Consider the following 23,667-nt stretch of genomic DNA (forward strand, 5'->3'; position numbering starts at 1 on the left):
GAGTTGTTTGTCCCAGAATCTATTAAGGTATGAGCTTGTGTTTCGTGTACGACAACAGGTCGTTGAACAGTAATCAATCTTTTGGTGTTCCTTGTTTCCCATGCTTCCACCCACTCAGGCTTTTGCACTCACCAGCAAACTTGAAAAGTTTCGAAGATCTTTTATCTGTCACTTTCATCTATAAATTTCAGATTTCATAATCAATTTAAATACTGCACTTAGCTATCTGTCAGAAATTTCCATTTATCACAATTACCTTGTTTGATAACTGCGTTGTTGGCCTGATTTTTGTGTGTGGGGAGGCATTCAACGTTGTAATCAATAGCTTTTCTTATGTCTTGACCATACTTTTTTCATTTCCTAGTGTGGTCAAGACACAGGAAAAGTTATTAAAGTGAATTCAAATGGCCGCTTCGACTCACAACATTTTCATGAAAATTACAGCTACGTTGTACATGATACGAGTTCCTCCGTAGACCGCATTGAGTTTCCCTGCGTTGATTCTCTGTGCTGTTTTAACTCCTCCAGTAGGATCTCTCAATTAGGTACTTGAAATCTGAAGCTCTCTCAGTTTCACTATGCTTCACGAACAGTTTTTGGAGGGAAAGCTTTAATTTTACACAACGTGTGTCAGGTGGTTTTCTCTAGTGTATCAGCAGACATTTGCGACTTCGTTTCAGCAAGTGCAGCTGACTCACCCCATAGTGGAAAGAGTGTGCCGATTATACCAAACTTCAGAAATTAACTCTCGCTCCGTACAACATAGGGCCGACGGCCTTCACTTAACGACCGAGAGCAGTGGCTGTAGCAGAGAGGTGTCAGTCCTTACAGACAAGCAACACCGCGTGAAATTACTGCAGCAATCAATGCGGGACGTAAAACGAACGTATCCGTTAGGAGAATGTGGTAAAATTTGATGTTAATGAGCTACGGTAGCAGATGAACGACGCGAATGCCTTTCCTTATAGCACGATACCATATGCCGCGCCTCACCTGGCCTCTTGACCATATCGGTTGGATGTTAGACAACTGGAAAACAGTGCGTTGATCAGATGAGTCCCCTTTTCAGCTGGTAAGAGCTGATGGCTCGAGCTGTAGGATAATCGTCTTTGATTACTAGTAAAATCGTCCTCGGTCCCGCGTCCTAACACCACTTGAATTTTGAATAAAACTCATCAGCAGTAGCTTCCGAAAATTTCCAAGGTAAGAAGCAAGCCTCGTTCTGCCAACGGTCTTGTCAAAGAGGGTGGCGGAGCGGACGGAGATATGCGGCATCCTCTTGCCCTTGGGGGTCGGAAACTGCCCCTAAAGGTGGAAGAATAAGCAGCGATCAACGGCATGGGGATACGGAAGGGAATGGAAACCACTACATTAAAGACACGTGCAGTGTATCCACAGAAACTGTGCCCTGTAACTGAAAAAGTGTCATGATGACCTCTCCATTAGCAGTAGATTCCGGACTAGGCCCCTATGGCCGACCGCTGTGGCCGAGCGGTTCTAGGCGCTTCAGTCCGGGACCGCGCTGCTGTTACGGTCGCAGGTTCGAATCCTGCCTTGGGCATGGATGTGTATGATGTCCTTAGGTTAGTTAAGACTAAGTAGTTCTAAGTCTAGGGAACTGATGACCTCAGACGTTAAGTCCCATAGTGCTCAGAGCCATTTGAACCATTTTTAGGCCCCCATTCCCATCTCCGGGAGGGGAATGTCAAGGCGGAGCTGACCAATTAAAAAAAATACAAAAATAAAAAAGCCAATACCCTACGAAAGGATAATGTTCTGTGAATCGGGGCGTGGAATGTCAGAAGTTTGAACGTGGCTGGGAAATTATAAAATCTGAAAAGGGAAACGCTAAGTCTCGATCTAGATATAATGGAGGTCAGTGAAGTGAAATGGAACGAAGACAAGGATTTCTGGTCGGATGAATATAGGGTAATATCAACAGCAGAAGAAAATGCTATAACGCGATTGGGATTCGTTATGAATAGAAAGTTAGGGCAGAATCGACAGCAGGCCTATACCAACAATAATTCAGTATACATGCCGACGTCGCAAGCCAAAGACGATGAGGCAGAGAAAGTATATGAGGATGTCGAATTGGTAATTCAGTACGTAAAGGAAGATGAAAATCTAATATACATGGGGAATTGGAATGCGATTGTAGGGGAAGAAGTAGAAGAAAGAGTTACAGAAGAGCATAGGCTTGGTACTAGGCATGAGACAGGACAATGGCTAATTGAGTTCTGGAGTAAATTTCAGAGTGATAGCGAATACCCTGTTCAAGAATCACAAGAGAAGTAGGTGTACTTGGAAAATCCCGAGAGATACAGGAAGATTTCAATCAGATTACGTCATGGTTAGGAAGAGATTCCGAAATCAGATAGTGGATTGTAAGGCTTATACAGGAGCAGATATAGACTCGGATCACAATTTACTAACGATAACGGTAGGCTGAAGTTAGATTATTCACGGAACATTATTGCGCGAAGAGGTGGGATACGGAAATACTAAGGAATGAGGAGACACGCTTAAAGTTGACTGAAGCTATAGACCTGCGGTAAGGAATAGCTCAGTTTGGTAGCTCAGTTGAAGAAGAGTGAACATCCCTAAAAAGGACAGTTACGGACACTGGAAAGAAGGACATAGGTACAAAGAAGATGACTGCGAAGAAACCATGGGTAACACAAGAAATACTTCAGTCGATCGGTAAGAGAAGGAAGTACAAATATGTTCAGGGAAATTCAGGAATACAGAAATACAAGTCACTTAGAAATGAAATAAATAGAAAGGCGAAATGGCTCCAGGAAATATATGAAGAAATTGAAACAGAAATGATTTCCGGAAGGACTGACTCAGTATATAGAAAAATTACCGAGGATGGCAGTATTAAGAGTTAAATGCAGAAGAGAGAGAGCAGATACTTGGGAAGAAAACGTTGTAGGCCATATGAGAGGGGAAAGTTGGCTGATGACGTCTTAGAAGAAGAAAGAGGAGTCGATACAGAAGAGATAACGGATCCAGTACCAGAATAAAAATTAAAAAGAGCTTTCGATCGATTACGGCACAAGGGATAGACAACATTCCATCAAAATTTCTATAATCTTTGGGAAACGACAACAAAACGACTATTCACGTTTTCCTGTAGAATGTATGAGACTGGCGATATACCATTTGACTTTCCGAAAAGTATCATCAACTCAATTCCGTAGATTACAAAAGCTAACATGTGCGAGAATTATCGCACAAGCAGCTTAACAGCTGATTCACCGAAGTTTCTGACCAGAATTTGACACAGAATAATGGAATATAAAATTGAGGATGTATTAGATGACAAACAGTTTTTCTTTGGGAAAGGCAATTCTGTTGTTGCCGTTGGTAATGGCAGCGCGACTGAAGAAAACTCAAGACGCATTCATAGGATTTCTCGACCTGGAAAAAGCGTTAGACAATGAAAAGTGGTGCAAGATGTTCGAACTTCCCAGAAAAATAGGGGTGAGCTATAAGCAAAGACGAGAAATATACGATATGTACAAGAACCAAGAGGGAACAGTAAGAGTGGAACACCAAGAATGAAGTGCTCGAATGTAAGGCAGGGATGCAGCCTTTCACCCCTACTGTTCAATCTATACATCGAAGAAGCAACGACAGAAATAAAAGAAAGGTTTCAAGAGTGGGATTAAAATTCAATGTGAAAGGATATCAATGATAAAATTCACTGACGACATTGTTATTCTCAGTAGAAATGAAGAAGAATTACATGATCTGCTGAATGAAATGAACTGTCGAAAGAGTACAGAGTATGGATTGAGGTAAATCGAAGAAAGACGAAAGTAATGCCAAGTAGCAGAAATTAGATCAGCAAGAATCTTAACATCAGGATAGCTGATCACGAAGTAGTTGAAGTTAATTAATTCTGCTACCTAAGTTGAAAAATAACAATGACGGTCGGAGCAACGAGGACACCACAAGCAGACCAGCTCTGGAAAACAGGTATTATTTTGAGGAATAAATTTCTGAGAATGTGTGTTTGGAGGATAGCGTTGTTTGGTTCTGGCACATGGACCGTGGGGAAACCCACACAAGAACGGAATCGAAGTATTTGAGATGTGGTTTATAGAAGAAATTTGAAAATTTTGTGGACTGATGAGGTAAGGAATGAGAAAATTCTGTGAAGACTCAGCAAGGAAACGAATCTATGGGAAACACTGAGAAGAGGTAGGAATAGGATTGTAGGTCATCTGTTAAGACATCAATACTTTTGTAATTATGGACGGCTTTACAGGCAGCATGGCTCAATATTTTTGCAGGGGCACTTGTTGAGTGCATACCACGTCGAGTTGCTGCAAAAGGAGGTCCGACACGATATTAGACCTTTTCCACCTTATTGTAGTAGTGCTTGCCGAATTTACAGGCTGCTTCAAAGTCTTTGAGAAAAACATCCATAGGTGTCAGAACGACGTGGCGAACAGCTTTTGTTTGAGATAAAATGTTCACTGACGATTCCTGGCGTCTCTTGGCTTCGTTTACGTTTGTTTTGCATCTGGGGGGCGGCAGGGCGTAGGCACTATATGACGTTCGTAAGCAATGTGTGTTTTTTAACATCCAGTCATCTGCTCCTCGTGAAAGCTGGTAGGCCACGCAAAATCGAAGATTATGGCTCGCTTCTAAAATAATTTTCTCCCCTTAGAGATACAGAACTCGCTTCTAAAGTAATTTTCTCCCGTTAGAGATACGGATTCGTGTTTTCTTGTTGAAAGTCATTCTATCAGATTACTGGCCTTGGTAGTATAGTGCACATCTGGTTAAGAGGCTTGGTAGTTCGGTGACATCTCGTATCCCATGATTAGTGAATAGCAACGGCCATCTAGTGTTGCAGGAGAGCGGCTGCGAACATTTTGTCTCTAGGAAATGTTTTTCCCAATGACGTGATCTATCACTCTTAGGCGTTTTTCAGAAAGACTGAAATTCCCTTAACATCCGACATGCCGTGTGTAAGTAGACTGTTTAAGTTTTTATGTTGGTAACGTCAAGTAGCGCTCTGTATGAAAATCACCGGCCGTGCTGTCTGCAGTCTGTGGCAGGTTGGCATTGTTGGAATATTCGCTATTGTAGTGTTGGGCAGTTGGATGTGAACAGCGTTTAGCGTTGCGCAGTTGGAGGTGAGCCACCAGCAGTGGTGGATGTGGGGAGAGAGATGACAGAATTTTGAGAGCAGACGATCTGGACGTGTGTCCATCAGAAAGAGTAAATTTGTAATATTGGATATCATGAACTGATAGGTATATGATGACTTTTGAACTTTACTAAGGTAAATACATTGTTTGTTCTCTATCAAAATCTTTCATTTGCTAACTATGCCTATCAGTAGTTAGAGCCTTCAGTAGTTAGAATCTTTTATTTAGCTGGCAGTATTGGCGCTCGCTGAATTGCAGTAGTTCGAGTAACGAAGATTTATGTGAGGTAAGTGATTCATGAAAGTTATACGTTATTGTTAGTCAGGGCCATTCTTTTGTAGGGATTGTTGAAAGTCAGATTGCGTTGCGTTAAAAATATTGTGTGTCAGTTTAGTGTTCATCATAATAAGTAAAGAGAGAAATGTCTGAGTACGTTCAGTTCTGCTCAGCTGTTTGAAAATCAAATAATGTAAGAGGTTTATCAGCACAGTAATTCATTAATTTTTCCAAGGAGACGTTTCATATGGATCCTGGCAGGGTCGCCAGTGATTTTCATACAGAGCACTACGTGACCTTACCAACATAAAAACCTGAACAGCCTACTTAAAAGTGGAATCTCATATGAGGACTGTCTGACTCTTGTGTGGTATCGGTAATCCATCCTGCGGAATCCTCGTATGTATACTACTTTTCCAACTCCAGAAGATCAGTTCAAAGTACCCCTTTGTCACAAGCTTTACACCAGTACGATAGGAACTGCTCGGTCCTGTTGCAGGGGCAAAGCTCCTCTGAAGGGAGGCTCGTGTCCATTCCTCATTTTACCCAGGTGCGAATAGAACTGAGCTCGAGTTTCCGGCTGGGCCGCAGAAAGGACTCGTTTCTGTGAAATCGGAACGCGCAGCAGCAAGTTGGGCGGGGGCAGCACAAACACAATGGGCGCTTCCTGCGGCGCGGGGCGCGCCTGTTTGATCTGCTGTCCGGCAAACAAGGGCGGCGCGCTGCCTTCCGCGGTGGCCGGCGGGCCTGCGGGCTGCTCTGCGTCGCGTCGCGTCGCGGCGACCTGTTGTGCGCGGCGTGACGCGAGTCGGCTGGTCACCTTTAGTCTCCTCTCCTCCGACGTATCGACCTGCGCATTCGATATTAAGTGGGGCGGCACGGCGCGGCCAGGGCGGCGTGTACACTGTGCGCTGAGTGCCTGTCAAAATAATAAACGCCGCACCGCGCGCGCACGTTCGCGTGCGCTCGCGGACTGCTGCTGCCCGCCTGGCCTTAACGAGAACCTCACCTCCCTAAGGGCGCACACCTGCGCACCATACTACCAACGTGAGCTACGGCCGCGAAACTCTGTACAACACAAAAAGTTTGTGTAAGCAAATATGTATCACACGTTCTCCTGCAGGGGCTTCTAAACTATAAATAACCGTTGGCAGATAGGCTATGTACTAGAAGAGTGCGATGAAGCCCAAATCTCTATATATAAAAGTCTATGTCCTGACTGACTGGCTCATTTTCTGACTCATCGTCGCACAGCCCAAACCGCTGAGAAAAGGAACTTTAAATTTGGAGAGAGCGTTGGCATTATACTGTAGGCATCGTTTAAGAACGGATTTTTCAAAATTTCTCCCCAAGCAGGGTTAAATAGGAGATCAAAGGATTCTTGAAAATATGTCACTACTAAGAAAGTTTAGAAGCTATATCTGTCATAATTGATATTTGGTTACGCAGTCATAAATAAAGAAAACACTTGTTTCAGCATTTTTTTAAATTCAACTACTAAGGGGGTACAAAAATTGGCTGAGGTTTTTTTGAAAATAAATTTTTACTAAAAAACTACTACAACATTTTTACATCTACATCTATGGCTCAGAAATGGCTCTGAGCACTATGGGACTTAACTTCTGAGGTCATCAGTCCCCTAGAACTGTGAACTACTTAAATCTAACTAACGTAAGGACATCACACACATCCATGCCCGAGGCAGGACTCAAACCTGCGACCGTATCGGTTGCGCGGTTCCAGATTGTAGCGCCCAGAACCACACGTCCACCCTGACCGGCGTCTACATCTATGAATACTGGTATTTGACTTCTTGGTTAGAAATAAAAAAATACGTGTTTTTGTGTTTTTGGAAATTCAGACCCCTAAGAGAGTTAAGTAGATAATGAAAAATTTTCTAAAATTTTTTCATAGTGAAAACATTTTCAAAGCGACCTCTACGAAAATTAATGTTTAGCTTCTCTGTTAGAAACTGAAAACTACATTTTTTACTGTTTTTGCAAATTCCACCCCTCAGAGGATGAAACAGGGAATGAAAGTTTTTGGGAAAATATTTCATTGTATACACATCAAAAAAAGTTTTCCATCACCATGGTTCTCAGAACTCCTGAAGATAGACATTGATTGTGGACATTGTATCACAGACACAGTCCCTCTGACTTTTCAGAGCTGCCACTAAACTCGCTCAGAGATGTAAATAACCATTCACGAGCAGTTCCTATTACATGGCGGGGGTCGGACAGCCGATCAGTTCCTGTCATTCCACCAGGGAGGAGGTACACGGCTCGTGGTGTCTGTAGTTCAACCATGTCTAGGCGGTCAATACCGCAGTTCGATCGCGTCCGCACTGTTACTTTGTGCCAGGAAGGGCTCTCAACAAGGGAAGTGTCCAGGCGTCTCGGAGTGAAACAAAGCGATGTTGTTCGGACAAGGAGGAGATACAGATAGACAGCAACTGTCGATGACATGCCTCACTCAGGCCCCCTAAGTGCGACTACTGCAGTGTGTGACCGCTACCTACGGATTATGGCTCAGAGGAACCCTGACAGTAACGCCATCATGTTGAATACTGCTTTTCGTGCATCCACAGGACGTTGTGTTACGATTCAAACTGTGCGCAATAGGCTGCACGATGCGCAAATTCACTCCCATCTTTGCAAACACGACACCATGGGCGCAACAACATTCCGAATGGACCGATCAGGACTGGCATCACGTTTTCTTCACCGATGACTGTTGCGTATGCCTTCAACGAGACAATCGTCGGAGACATGTTTGGAGACAACCTGGTCAACCAGAACGCCTTAGACACACTATTCAGCCAGTGCAGCAACGTGGATGTTCCCTGCTGTTTTGGGGTGGCATTATTTGGTGCCAACGTATGCCGCTGGTGGTCATGGAAGGCGCCGTAACGGCTGTACGATACGTGAATGCCATCCTCAAACCGATTTGCAACCATGGCGGCAGCATATTGGCGAGGAATTCGGCTTCATGGACGACAAATCTCTCCCCATCGTCCTCATCTACTTAATGACTTCCTTCAGGATAGCGACATCGCTTGACTAGAGAGGTCAGTATATTCTCCAGACATGAACCCAATCGAACATGCCTAGGATAGATTGAAAAGAGCTGTTGGTGGACGACGTGATCCACAAACCACTCTGACGAAGTGGGAAATTTAGAAATTTGTGATAAGGTCTTATGGGACCAAACTGCTGAGGTCATTGATCCCTAAGCCTAGACACTACTTAATCTGATTTAAACTAACTCATGCTAAGGACGACACACACACCCATGCCCCAGGGGGGACTCGAACCCCCGGTGGGTAGGGGGGAAGGGGGGGGGGGGCGAGCCCCGCAGACCGTGATAAGAGGTCAACAGACCGCGCGGCTACACCGAGCTGCCCAGTCTGAGGGATCTACGCCGAATCACCGGGAAGGACTGGGAAAATCTGGACCAACAATGTCTTGATGACCTTGTGGATAGTATACCACGACTAATGCAGGTATTCATTCATGCAACAGGATGTGCTGCTGGCTATTAGATGCAACGGTGTGTACAGCAATCTGGTCTATAGCCTCTGAAGGGCCGTCCGTGGTGGCCGAGCGGTTCTAGGCGCCACAAAAATGGTTCAAATGGCTCTGAGCACTATGGGACTTAACAGCTATGGTCATCAGTCCCCTAGAAGAACTTAGAACTACTTAAACCTAACTAACCTAAGGACATCACACAACACCCAGTCATCACGAGGCAGAGAAAATCCCTGACCCCGCCGTAGGCGCCTAGGCGGCACAGTCTGAAGCCGCGCGACCGCTACGGTCGCAGGTTCGAATTCTGCCTCGGACATGGATGTGTGTGATGTTCTTAGGTTTGTTAGGTTTAAGTAGTTGTAAGTTCTAGGGGACTGATGACCTCAGAAGTTAAGTCCCATAATGCTCAGAGCCATTTGAACCATTTTTGAACCTCTGAAGGGCTCGCTGTATGGTGGTACAACATGTAACGTGTGGTTTTTATGAGCAATAAAAATGGCGTAAATGATGTTTATGTTGATCTCTACCCCAATTTTCTGTACAGGTTCCGGAACTCTCGGAACCAAAGTGATGCAAAACTTCTTTCGAAGTGTGTATAAAAATTTCTAAACTTCAATTTATGAAAATAGATATTTCACTTCTCGGGTGGATATAACGAAATATATGTTAGGGAGCGAAAGCTTCTGTGGAAATGTTATAAACACACAACAGGCATGATTAACAGAGATCTTGGATTCCAGTAACTATAACCGGTTTTGGCGAGAAGTACATTCGAAAAAAGACCATGCATCTTTGATATTAATTAGGGTGAAATTTTCAAAAGGTGTTGCAATTTGTGAACAACATAAAAGTTCAATTAAAGAAAAACAAAAAAAGAAAAAAAAGCCGTTGCAGGCTATATCGTCTATGCGAGTGAAGCAGCGGGCACTAAGCGAATGTCTTCTATACATGTAAGAAGAAGCCTATTTTTTTCGTTTAGGTCGCGAAACTGGATTCACAGAGAAAATCCGATGACGCTTAGCGCTGATGTGTTGCGCAATGTCTCTAGTAGGCCCAGTCGATCACGTCAATTTTCAATTTTGACCACACAGTGAGCACGCATAGATGCCTAGAACACTGGAGTCTCCCACCAAGTACGTCATTCAGTTTCTTCCTGCTAAGGGTGCTGCCCGATTTCATGCAGCCCACATAGCATAACTGTGATGTGTGACAAGAAAACGCGGAAGTGGTGTAGCAGGGCGTACAAACGTTCATGATGCAGGTGGTCAGGAAAGGAAGTGATTGTCAACCGACGGTCTTGTTCAGTGATTCGATCAGGCAACTCGACAAAATCGACCATGAAGGGCAATTCAGAGCAAGTGAAGGGAAATGTTGTCACCAGGCAATGTGCTTCAGGACAATGTTCGGCCGCAGGCTGCAGCTACAACAAAGGCCCTCTTGCTGCGTTCTGATCACACACCTTACAGCGCGGGCTTGCCCTCCTCTGATTTTCATCCATTAATTCACAGGAACCGCTGGCTACGAATGCAGCATTTTGGCACAAACAGCGACCTGCAGATTAAAGTAAGGAATTTGCGGAAATCAAACTCGGCTGCATTGTATGACAATGGTGCTGGAAAAGTGGTACAATTCTACGACAAATGTCAAAGTTGAAATGGCGACTATGTTGAAAAGTTACTGGAAAGTTTAGCTGAATGTTGTAAATAAAACTCTGTTTGTTTTCACTGTGGTTTCTATTTCATGACCGATTGGAGCCACCTCGATTTCTGTTTGTGTCTAGAGTTTACCCTCAGGAACTGCTGCAGGGATTTTCACTAACTGATAGGTCAATTCAAGTGGAAAGTCTTTGTATATAATTTATTGTCGCTAAGTAGTGATGAATGTATAATATATCTTTTGTTATCTATTCTGTATTTTTGGAATTTGGGGTGACATATGGTGGCAATGGTGATAGCTACGAGCTGGGCATCTACGGAGGACGTGGTGTATGGCGGAAAAAACAGTAAAATAAACAGCAGCCTCAACTTCAGCGCGCAGTAAACCCTGACCAGAATCAAAGGTTGGCCTGGTGTCCAGCATTTTCGGAAAGGGGCTGACCACCCTTTACAATAAAGAAAGCTGAGTGAAGTTCTCGTCAGGGGAATTTGAAAAATGTCAAGTCACATCCCCACAGATATATTTACGAAGAAACTGTGAAGAAACACATCGATGCACTGATCGTTAGCCTGTCTTTTAAGCTAGCACCCACCTCTCAGACAGAAACGATACATGGTTCGGTCTGCACGTTATACTATAGGTCCACGTCGGTGGATTACTTTACTCTGATGGGCTGGGGAACCACAAGTTGCCGATGAGGCCTCCAGGTGAAAGACCTGCACCAGGTCGTTGAGCCACGTGAAATGAAAATTTGTAGTAAGTTCCGATGGGACCAAACTACTGAGGTCATCGGTCCCTAGGCTTAAACACTACTTAATCTAACTCAAACTAACTTACGCTAAGGACAACATACACACCCGTGCCCGAGGGGGACTCGAACCTCCGACGGGGGGAGCCGCGAGAACCGTGGCAAGGCACCTTAGACCTCACGGCTACCCGACGCATCATCGAGTCACATGAAATTAATAATATTATTATTGTACCTCACGAAGTACTTCATGCTTCATGAATTGTGATACAGTTTGCGCTATTAGTTACCTGATTCACAAGGAAGTTTTGTGTATATATTTTATCCCTCCTACACCAGAAAAGTCGTCTGACCGTAGATGTGAATGATGATAAGACAGTGTGTTTGAATTACACGACCATAATTTTGTTATGTGGACGATTCCAGACCAAACACGTCAGTGACGTAAGTTCAAGCGTGGATGGCTGACAACCACACGAATTACACAGATACGCTTTATCACACAGATAAAATCGCGTAAGGTAGCACGAATTCGTTTTTTATATGTTTTACGATACATTCCAAACCTAAACTGACCGCGGAGTGCACCAACGTAAACTGCACTGTCAAACGCTGCACTAGAGACTGATGACCTCAGAAGTTAAGTCCCATAGTGCTCAGAGCCATTCGAACCAAGAGCTGCACTAGAGTCTGGTTTGCATTTTGTATGTTTTGTAAATGAATACAGAAATTGTTTTTCACAACTTACAATGTTTCTACATACGTAGTAACGTGTTACGGCAGGGTACCTATATTACCAGCTACTAATAATAGGCGTATTTCATTAAATCAATGTAAATGTGATTGATTTCACAGATACTTCTGATAATGCAATGAGTACTCTGAAATGGACCTTGTATATTGTATGTGTATCAGTAAGGTGTGGACTCAGGATGTGAGTAATCTTTCATTGCAGCTGCTTGCGTCTAACGTGCCATCGTTAACAATCATTAAAATATTCAAAACGGAGCAATGAAGCCTTCGAAATTACTATTATCAAATAATAGTTGAAATAATAAAGGCTACACTACTATCGATGTACAGCTATTAGATACGCGACGTAGCTTCGGAAAGGAAAGACTGGAATACGTTTCCATTGAAACCTCCTTTCCCCCCGAGCCTATTCCCGACATTAAATGAAAGAGAACGCCTGCCTGTATGGACGCTGGCCCTTATGCGCCACAAGACCGTTCAGTGAGATGGACGAGACGCTGCGACAACTAGAGACCGTGACTGCAGCTGTTTAAGAGCGAGAGGTGGAGGTAGACTGCCACCCCTCCTCGCCCCCCTCCCCCCTCCCGCCACCACCCAACCGTTACTGTGTGTTAGGTAGAGACCGATAGGAAGTAGGTCGAGACATTTGGAGAAATAAGCTTTCTTTTCAAAGACAGACAAAGTGAAAAGACACGTCGGAAGGATCAGAGAGATTTCTATATGTCGGAGAACGCACTGCTTGCCAAACGGAGCAACGGCTTCCAATAAAAATTACCTTGAGAATGACAGTGGAACGCCATCTTTTTAATTACCACATAGTTAATGCCGTGTAGTCATTTTAAAGTGTGTAGTACAACAATCCGTCAAACGGACATATTTGCTTAACAGTCAAAGTATAATAGACGGGTGACAGCAGTGGAGGCAGTCAGAAACATTTGTGCCGTGTATGGAGATGTCATTGGACAGAGAACGGCAAGGAAGGGGGGGGGGGAGGGGTTCCTCGTTTTAAAGAGGTTCGTTTTAACATTAGTAAATGTAAATGTCGTGTGACTAGGGCGACCCGTCGGGTAGACCGTTCGCCGGGTGCAAGTCTTTCGATTTGACGCCACTTCAGAGACTTGCGCTTCGATGGGGATGAAATGAGGATGATGGGGACAACGCAACACCCTTTCCCTGAGCGGAGAAAATCTCCGACCCAGCCGGGAACCGAGCCCGGGACCTTAGGATTGGCATCCTGTCGCGCTGACCACTCAGCTACCGGGGGCAGACTTGACGTTAGTGACTCTCCACGTTTAGAAAGACATTCGGCGTTTGGAGGAGATCGTTTAAAGGCAATAATCCACAGTTATTTACTTCTGTGTACTCGAGAACTGGCAGATGTGATGAACTGTGATCATTCCACCGTCGTGTGACATTTTCAAGCACTGAGGAAGTTTAAAAAATCGGGTGCACGGCTGCTCTCTGTTCCAAGCCAAAACCGCAAATATCGACGGGTGGTCTCTCTACTTGCTCATTGCCAGTTGGCTCGTAAAAAACACGACCACTCTTATCCTGTATCATTAACAGTGCCGATAAATGATGTCTTTATGCTAACGTAATGAAAAGATACAAAAAAAAGTAGCAACTCACCGTACAAAGACTTGCGCGCATACACAAAAGACAGTGTTGTGTATCTGGAGGAACAGCGACGGTGTGGTCTACTACAAATTGCTTCCCCGAGGTGTAAACATCATTGTTGACATTTACTGATTGTAGACGCAATCCAATAACGACGACCAGGAAGACAATGAATTGATGCTACACTACCATAATGCCCACCCGCATTCTGACAGACTAAAAAAAAAAATGCTGTACAGAAGTTGGATTGGGATGTCATTCCGCACCCACCTTATTTGCCAGATCTTTTGCCTCCAAATTTTTCACCTTTTCTGCTCTCTATGGAACAAACTTTAAGGAACTTCCTTTCTGGATGAAAATGCGCTCCGAACATGGTTCGATGAGTTCTTCGCCACAAAGCCGCGTGATTTTTACAGTCGCGGAATCGGAAAGTTTCTCCAGTTTTGGCAGATTGTTGTAAAAAATGAAGGAGAATAAATTACTGACGACTAAAGTCTCTGTTATGCGCATTTGGTGTGTTTATGAAACTTCTGGAAAAACGGCACGAATTTATGCAGTAACCCACTAAAACATAGACTAACATTCTTCAAACTTTCTTCTGAAAAGGCGCCGTAACCTAAAAATGCAGAAGACGTATTTAATTTTCGCTGCTTATTTTTGACAAAAGAGTCATGTTTATCCCCTGACCATCCTTAATCAGTAAGACAAATCCATGATATGTTAAAAACATCACTTCGCCGCACAGAGCGACCACTGCAATATCCGCTTTAAGAACATCGAAGCTGTGCGGTGTGAATACTTTGAGTACAAACGTATGTTCACTTCCGAGAAAATCTGAATGTTATTTTATGCGTTCAGCATTTAATGATTGTGCGTAAAGCAATGAAAATTTCCTCATCTAAAGAGCCAAAAGACGAATGCAATATATTGTTTGTCTTTCTTTTCCTCTTCACAGGAAATGAACGTAATTATCACATCAAACTTAGTGTCAATTCGAACTGTTACAGAGCTCTGTAGTCAACAAAGATTATCAAATGACTTTGAGCACTATGGGACTTAACTTATAAGGACATCAGTCCCCTAGAACTTAGAACTACTTAAACCTGACTAACCTAAAGACATCACACACATCCATGCCCGTAGCAGGATTCGAACCTGCGACCGCAGCGGTCACGTGGTTCCAGACTGTAGCGCCCAGAATCGCACGGCCACCCCGGCGGGCAAAGATTAACAGTGGACAGATTCTGAAAACTGGAAACCAGTCTAGTGGTGCAATTTTTTTCATAAGCGTTTTCTTAGAACTTCTTACTCTGTATATTCTTCTACATGTTCTGAGAATACAGTAACGATTGTCCCCTGTTATACACATGACAGCAGGACTGATAACAAAGATTCAGACATTTCTGATCCCGGCGGAGGTTCGAATCCTCCATCAGGGTGTTTGTCCTTAGGATAATTTAGGATAAGTAGTGTGTAAGCTTAGGGACTGATGACCTTAGCAGTTAAGTCCCATAAGATTACATACACATTTGAAAATTTTTTCAGACATTTCCAACCCTCATATTATTACTCTAAGGAGTGATGCTCGTTCTAATTAAGAAATTTATTCTTTTAATTTTACCATTTAAAACTTCTTTATGCTCAAAAACCTGTGAGTTCCGGCCTAATGAAATGAAAACTTAGCCGATTTAGAAATTACGAAATATGATTAGTGAGAAAATTACAAGTACGTCTCACTCATACATGAATAAAATTGAAAGTGTATTTTACACTGTGTAAATTGGTCTTCAGGAGGGGTGAAACATTTACGTACAACTGTTTCGTAGTTTGAAGAAAGTGCAATAAAAATAATATATACGAAATATGTACAAATGAAATACCGGAGAACTAGTGCAACAGCAATAAAAACGTTTCCATGTTATTCACATCTGTCGAGGAAGTAGCAACTTCAACTTTGACTACAGCATACCATTGTTTAAGTAGTGCCGCTCTATGACCATTTACCACTTAGCAATTATTTCAGGAAGCTTGCGGCTCTGGAAACAGGTAGACAATTTGTTGGAGTATCTTCCATTTCATCAACTGTGTGTTTATAAGGTGTTTTAGATCCGGTCTCTAAAACTCGACCTCGGTTGCAAAAACCAAGTTGACGGATTACTGGATTTTTTTACAGACCATTAGTTAATTCCTATCTAAGTACTGAACCGCCATGTTGCCTCGTGGCATGCTGCTTTTTTCTGTCTTGGACATGCCTTTTAATTGGCCAGCGTCCTCTCATTTACCGTCCCTGAAATATTGACTAATACTATAGTGTGGTTATAATTAAACATTCGCTACTTTAGAGGGCCCGATGAAATCGAGTAATCTTAGGACAATGAAACCATGCGGCAACATTCGCAAGAACATACAGAAGAAAAATAACGAATAAACCACTGAAAGAAACAAATTTTAATCTCCGCATGAGAGGGTATCATTTGCTGATTGCATATCATGTTTACCTCTTTGGCTCTAAACGTTGCTCAATGTGGCGACCATCTTCATCCACGCCAGCCTGGAACTGCACTAGAGACACCATTTCACAATGATTCGCAGCACTTTTCGAATGGAGGACCATGGAATGTTAGGGTGTTCCGACGCATCTAGTCATTGCTTGAAGATCGCGCATTGCGTCCAGCATTCTCTGCCATGACAACAGTAGCATTTTCAACAATTTGTGGCGCGATTCACCATAGGGCTCTCCCAGGAATAATTCCCAAATCGCCAATTAATTCGACCTTTGGAATCATGTTCTTCAACCGTGTTGCGGAAGGAGGACGTCTCCGTGTTACTAAAACGCGTAGATATTCACGTCTAGCAGCAGCACTGCACGACTAAAGCCCTGCTCACCTTGTCTGCAGCTGTAATGCTCACTGATGCTTGTGTTTCAGCCCCTACATCGCAGTACCTGTACCGGTGCCTAACGGCAAGTCATGACATTAAAATTACTAATAATGCAATTCCTGCAGCGCACAATCTGAATGTCATGCCTACAATGTTGGATAACGATACAGTAAACAGTTTTCAGTCTTCACTGGCCCAAGTAGCTAAAGTTTGATTAGAACATCCAGGGTGCTAAGATTCACCTCATCGTGAAATGACGCTAAGACTGCAACGATTACAGCTGTCGCCCTTCTGCCGTCAGTGAGTAATAAATAACATATTCCAGTGGGATGTAGTCACGTGCGCTGCCTCTGCTTAGTTAGTTCAACCTTTTAGTTCTAAACCGACTGTGATCCGTTAAATAATGCCCCATCACTAGCCAATGGCTAAGTGTGAAACAATTGGAGTCCTGACATCCATAGGTAAATAATATGTTCAACTTCTAGTGGAAAAGGAGTTCCATGTCCTTTGCAACAAACCCAAAATACACAATGCAACTGTCTGATGATGGCCGACGTATTTCATTTACCTTATTTAGTAATCTGTAGTAAAGTGCACGAACGGACTTTTAGAAATTACTTTCATTCCCTCACCAGTCAAGGTATCTGTAAAAAGAGAACACTTCAATATACTGCAAATATAACATGCTGGCTTGTGATAGCACCATCATGGCTGGGACGTCAGTGAGCTTACTTTCTAGTCAGTAACATCTCTGTACTACTTTTGTTCTTTCTCCTGATTGGGTAACTGCATTGAGTTTCACCTCTGTAGTCGACTCTTGTCAGTGGTAATGGAATATTTTTGACAAGGAAGAATTAGTGAAACCAAAGACGACTTACTTCTGTGCCGAGAGGGAGGTTGTGTGGGAGCCCATAATATGGTAAACACGTGATTTCTGTATTCGAAAGAATCTAGGCGACTTATATAAATATTATTGAAATGTAATTCAATGTATTCTTCTACTTCTGCCAATCCAGGATGAGGTCTTACGGCCTGTCCCGGCGTCCCCATCTCACACTCGACATTCCCACACTCCTTCTTCCAATGAGATTCTGTTCCATCAGTTGTCGTAGGATTCCCTGAGGTGTCAAACGCAATATATGTACTTTCCATTCCTTCTTTCGATGGATTACTCTTTCAGTTACTGGCTGCACTCATGCTCTTCCGTATTTTTTATTTCTTATTTTACATTCCCTTTTGCAGCTTTCCACGGATCCCATGTACTTCATATCTGATTGTCTTAGATGCCCAACTTTCTGCACAACATGATAGCTTACTGTTGATAGTGTCGTGATTATATAAAATTTTACGTGGGTTTCTCTTCTCGCCGGCCGCGGTGGTCTCGCGGTTAAGGCGCTCAGTCCGGAACCGCGCGACTGCTACGGTCGCAGGTTCGAATCCTGCCTCGGGCATGGATGTGTGTGATGTCCTTAGGTTAGTTATGTTTAAGTAGTTCGAAGTTCTAGGGGACTGATGAGCACAGAAGTTAAGTCCCATAGTGCTCAGAGCCATTTGAACCATTTGACCTAGATAGTTACTGCTAGATAATTACGGTGGATTATTTTTTATTTGTGTCTTTCTTTGTTTAAATGTTTTATCGCTTCCTGGGTAGTGGAAATGGGGAACCTATTCAATTATTATTCAATACTACTTATATTTAAGAGGATTTTCAATTGCCACCTTTTTCCGGGCAACGACTGACATACCGTCGCTCGTAATAAAGGATGCAGGGCTTTTATATTGGTTTGCAGTGCTGGGTACGTATGTTAAAAGCAGAGGAATGTTCAGGAGAGCTGTCGCACGGACAAATTTGGAAAGGACGTGGGATGGAGGAGTAGGGGTGGTGGAAGTTAACCCAAGCATCTAGAAAGTTAGGCAGGAAAGAGGAGAGTAAGAGTGAAGTGTCGTTACTATATGACATGGACAGTGTGCAGATGTAGGATTTAAGGTGGCGGGTGGAGAGGGGCATGATATGTGTTGGTGGAAGTACGGCAGGTTACGAGCGTTGATGACAAAGGGTGAAACATTAGGGTGGCAGGTATCACTTTCTTTAGAAGTGTAGCATATCAGAAGGCGCTCAGAGCTGAAGAAGAGAGTGGGATAGCTGTAGAACTGTGTATTCACACGAAGAACTAGATGGAGTTGTGAACAGTTTCCAGTGTGGGACTATGTCGAAACATACGCCGAAGTCCACGCCGGGACGTTTCCAGCGAACCGGCTTATTCCAGGCCATTTGACTCAGTGCTAGAGCTGGAGCTGCAGCTCCTCGGTTATGGCAGAGCGCGACGTGTCGCAGCCTGTTGCTCGCAGCAGCCGTGCTGAGATCGATGAGCCACCTGCTGGAGGCCGGACCGTGGCACTCGCCACCGCCGCGCTCGCCACGCCTCGGCTAGACTGCGACTGCCTCGTCCCCCCGCGCCAGAGTCTACATTCTGTCTCATCTGTCTCTTGTAACTTCCCTTCTGTACGACAACTCGCACTTTCTACGACCAAGGAGACGAGAGTTTGTAGTGACGCGTGTTCCAAGGCCCACATTTAAAGAATGTAGGGCGTATCATGAAAATTCCTGGCAGATTAAGACTTTGTGCAGAGCCGGAGCTCGAACCTGCGACCTTTTCCGAAAAGTGCTAGTTCCGCGAGGTACGCAGGAGAACTTCTGTGACGTCTGGATGGTTGTAAATGAGATATTGGAGGAAGTAAGTCGTGAATGGGTAGCTCTGTCGGTAGAGAACTTACAGAGGTCCCAGGTTCGAGTCCAAATCCGGTACACAGTTTTAATCTTCCAGGAAGTTTCAAGTCAGCGCACACTCCGCTGCAAGGCGAACATTAGTTCTGGCCTGTGTATTATGATTAATAGGGACATTTGATACCAGCTGTATCCGAGGTAATTGCGAGTGTGTGGTTACGAGCCTCCTCTGACATCAATACGAAATATTGTTCTGGTCAGCAAAAACGTATTAGAATGTACTCTATTTGACTAAGCTGTCATTAAATTGGCTCAATTTTCACACATGGCGTACCTTAAAAGCATATGGTACTATCTTAGGACGTTACACCTTAAAAATTAGTGTTCGCTCATGCTTCTTAAACGAGGTGTTCCACAAGTCGTGCTCGCATTTTGATGTAACAATGCAATCATACCTGGAGACTGTTGCGAATTCCTTAAAAAACATCCCGAATCATGTCCCTACTCCAGTTCTTCGAATGCGTCAACATACGTGCCGAGTACATCACGTTTGAGATGACCTAAGACAGAAGTCTCGAGTAGACTGTGGTCAGGTGATTGTGCGGGTGAAGATGCAGGTCCCACCCGATCTACCTATAGTGGGTCATGTGGGTGCGTAGGATCTCGTCTTACATCAGCAGCAAAACGGTGCCTTATCACGCACGTCCACTAACGATGTACAAGTGGAAGATACTGCCAGGAAAATTCTGCCGTAAAATCCGAGAAAACGCTCGTACATCGCTTTTAGTTGGAAGAATATGTGGCCAAATAAGACCGACACCTAGCACTGCTAACCGCGCATACAGTGAGGTACGTTGCTGTTGTGGTGACTCAGGACTAGCGTATGAACGTACAGTACTTGTCAGTCGCATTAAATGTGACCGTTTCAAATACATTTGTACTAACTAGGACAATATTCCATACTCATGTCAGTTGCCGCTAGTAAGCATACAGTCGCAAATATTATACAAACAGATTGTTGTAGTACAAGATTCTCTTATTCTGCTCTACTGGCAATTAAAATTCCTACACCACGAAGATGACGTGCTACAGACGCGAAATTTAACCGACAGGAAGAAGATGCTGGGATATGCAAATGATTAGCTTTTCAGAGCATTCACACAAGGTTGGCGCCGGTGTCGACATCTACAACGTGCTGACATGAGGAAAGTTTCCAACCGATTTCTCATACACAAACAGCAGTTGACCAGCGTTGCCTTGTGAAACGTTGTTGTGATGCCTCGTGTAAGGAGGAGAAATGTGTACCATTACGTTTCCGACTTTGATAAAGGTCGGATTGTAGCCTATCGCGATTGCGGTTTATCGTATGGCGAAGTGGTTGCTCGCGTTGGTCGAGATCCAATGACTGTTATCAGAATATGGAATCTGTGGGTTCAGGAGGGTAATATGAAACGCCGTGCTGGATCCCAACGGCCTCGTATCACTAGCAATCGAGATGACAGGCATCCCTGCGTCACCAGATGCGGAGGTTTGCAGCAGCATGGACTATCGGCTCGCAGATCATGGCTGCGGTTACCCTTGACGCTGTGTTACAGACAGGAGCTAATGCGATGGTGTACTCAACGACGAACCTGGATGCACGAATGGCTAAGCGTCATTTTTTCGGATGAATCCAGGTTCTATTTACATCATCACGATGGCCGCATCCGTGTTTGGCCACATCGCGGTGAACGCACATTGGAAGCGTGTATTCGTCATCACCATACTGGCGTATCACCCGGCGTGATGGTATAGGGTGCCACTGGTTACACGTCTCGGTCACCTCTTGTTCGCATTGATGGCACTTTGAACAGTGGACGTTACATGTCAGATGTGTTACGACCCGTGGCAGTAACCTTCATTCGATCCCTGCGAAACCCTACATTTCAGCAGGATAATGCCCAACCTCATGATGCGGGTCCTGTTTGGGCCTTTCTGGATACAGAAAATGTTCGACTGATGCCCTGGCCAGCACATTCTCCAGATCTCACACCAACTGAAAACGTCTGGTCAATGGTGGCCGAGCAACTGGCTCGTCACAATACGCCAGTCACTACTCTTGATGAACTGTGGTGTCGTGTTGAAGCTGCATGGGTAGCTGTACCTGTACACGCCATTCAAGCTCTGTTTGACTCAAAGCCCAGGCGTATCAAGGCCGTTATTACGGTCAGAGATGGTTGTTCTGGGTACTGATTTCTCAGGATCTATGCACCCAAATTGCGTGAAAACGTAATCACATGTCAGTTCTGGTGTAATGTATTTGTCCAATGAGTACCCGTTTATCAACTGCATTTCTTCTTGGTGTAGCAATTTTAATGGCCAATAGTGTACTTTGTTATTAATTCTTGACTTTTTTTTTTTCTACACAGCTTGTCCGCTGCCACATACCTTAGGTTTCGTAGTTGTTTATTAATGGTCGACGAATTGGCAGGTACATCGCAGATATAGTTTATCATACATTTGAAGAAGCTTAACTTAAGTCGGTACAGGTGGCAAGAAGACGCATAAGTTATTGAGTCTCTAGTTGTAGGTTTGCGAAAAATATCAAAATCAATTAAGTTATTAGTAAGCTGAAGTTGCAGGTCAAGCTAATTGAGAATTCCGTTTTGGTTACATAAGGGAAAGGCATTTTTGAATGTAGATCACTGAAGCTGTTAGAAATGGAATACCTTAAAATGAATAACTTCAGTTAACCGTTACAATCAACTTGGGGGCTTAACGATCGAATGTTACTCCACCAGACACTAAGATAACACGACGAAGATACTGAAAAATCACAACTCACAACCCAGCGTGCAGTCTGACAAATAGTAGAACGAAACCTTCAGTAAAATTGTACATTACTAACGTTTTGGAGAAGAGCAGACACGCGTGGATCCTCTATTAGAACAAGCACTTGAAATTACACGAAAATGCAAAGTAAAGTGGGGTTCTTGATCACTCGACTATCCACCGCAGACTTAGAAAATGAAATTAATCATAGTATCAAGTTAAATTAAATAAAACCAATAATTTTGTCCATGTTAGAGGATGGCCTGCACCTGTCTCCAGTACATGCAGAGCCCAGTGAAAAAGTGCTGGAAGGCGCTCTCGTTCAAACCATAGTTTCTGTGTTCAGTGGTCGTGGAAGTTTGCGTTACAACATGTAGTTACGACATAGTGAAACGGATACAACTGCCCCTTTCATACCGATTTCGTGTGTTTTCATTACGCTCTCTTTTATTAATGTTCCGTTACAGTTAGATAATTGCTGTGTGCGGTGATCATTGAATACCTTGGCATTAATTCGTAGTTACAGTTATTTTGTGGTATTTTTCGTACGTTAAATCATTTTTCTTTAACACGCAATGTATTTATTATTGTGCTGACTGTAATCATCACATTCATCAAATGTTGAACATGTTTGATCGCAGTTAATGATAGTTTTCTTTAGGCTTATCAAGTCTAGAATTCCCTACAACATTTACTCGTTTATTATATATTGTACTGCTACCCCTGATTTTAATGTACGACACAGCCATCGCCGACAGACAGAGCTATGCCCCGCTGTGCACCGCATGCCACATTCGGCGACACACTTGTCACTGAGCAACGCGCCTTCTGGCGGTGAGCTCCCCCACTCTCAGAGTACGAGCTCGCAGGCGGAAGACTCAAATATTTCTGCTCCTTAGGTTGCTAGCGTGAATTGGCCTAAATAGCAGACAGCAAAATATTTGTCCAGTCCATATCGAACAGGTTGTCTATATTCACTAAATAGGGTCAGTGGGAACAACATTGTCCTTATATCACCAAATCAAATATAAATTGCTCGAGAGTCTGTGCACATAGTAGCGCGAATTCGTCGTTACCAATGAAATTGGATGGCTGTATTTAATCCTGTCATAGAGACACAGTACATACCGACTGAAGCAAATTCACTAACAAGGCTACTACACGGCAATCGGATATTTGTGTAACTTTATACGGTATTATGGTAAGCGAAATTTAGAACTCAAATATCACTCGCCAAAAGAAATTCGATGCAACTCTCAAAAATTCTGGAAAGAATAGATTTTCAAGTTTTCCGAGTAGTTTTAACATCCTAAACCAATATTGGATTTTTGATGGCTCTGTCGTAGAATTCTCGCTTACCACCTGGATTAACTGTGTTGACTTCCAAGCTGTGAGAAATTTTTAAACAAATGTGCATGTTCAATCAGGATTTCTGCTAAGTATAAAATACGTAAGGATGAAAACAGTTTCGTTTGTAATGTTTCTTTTGTCTAAACAATC

This window comes from Schistocerca americana, chromosome 3 (assembly GCF_021461395.2).
Source record: "Schistocerca americana isolate TAMUIC-IGC-003095 chromosome 3, iqSchAmer2.1, whole genome shotgun sequence".
Lineage (NCBI taxonomy): Eukaryota > Metazoa > Arthropoda > Insecta > Orthoptera > Acrididae > Schistocerca > Schistocerca americana.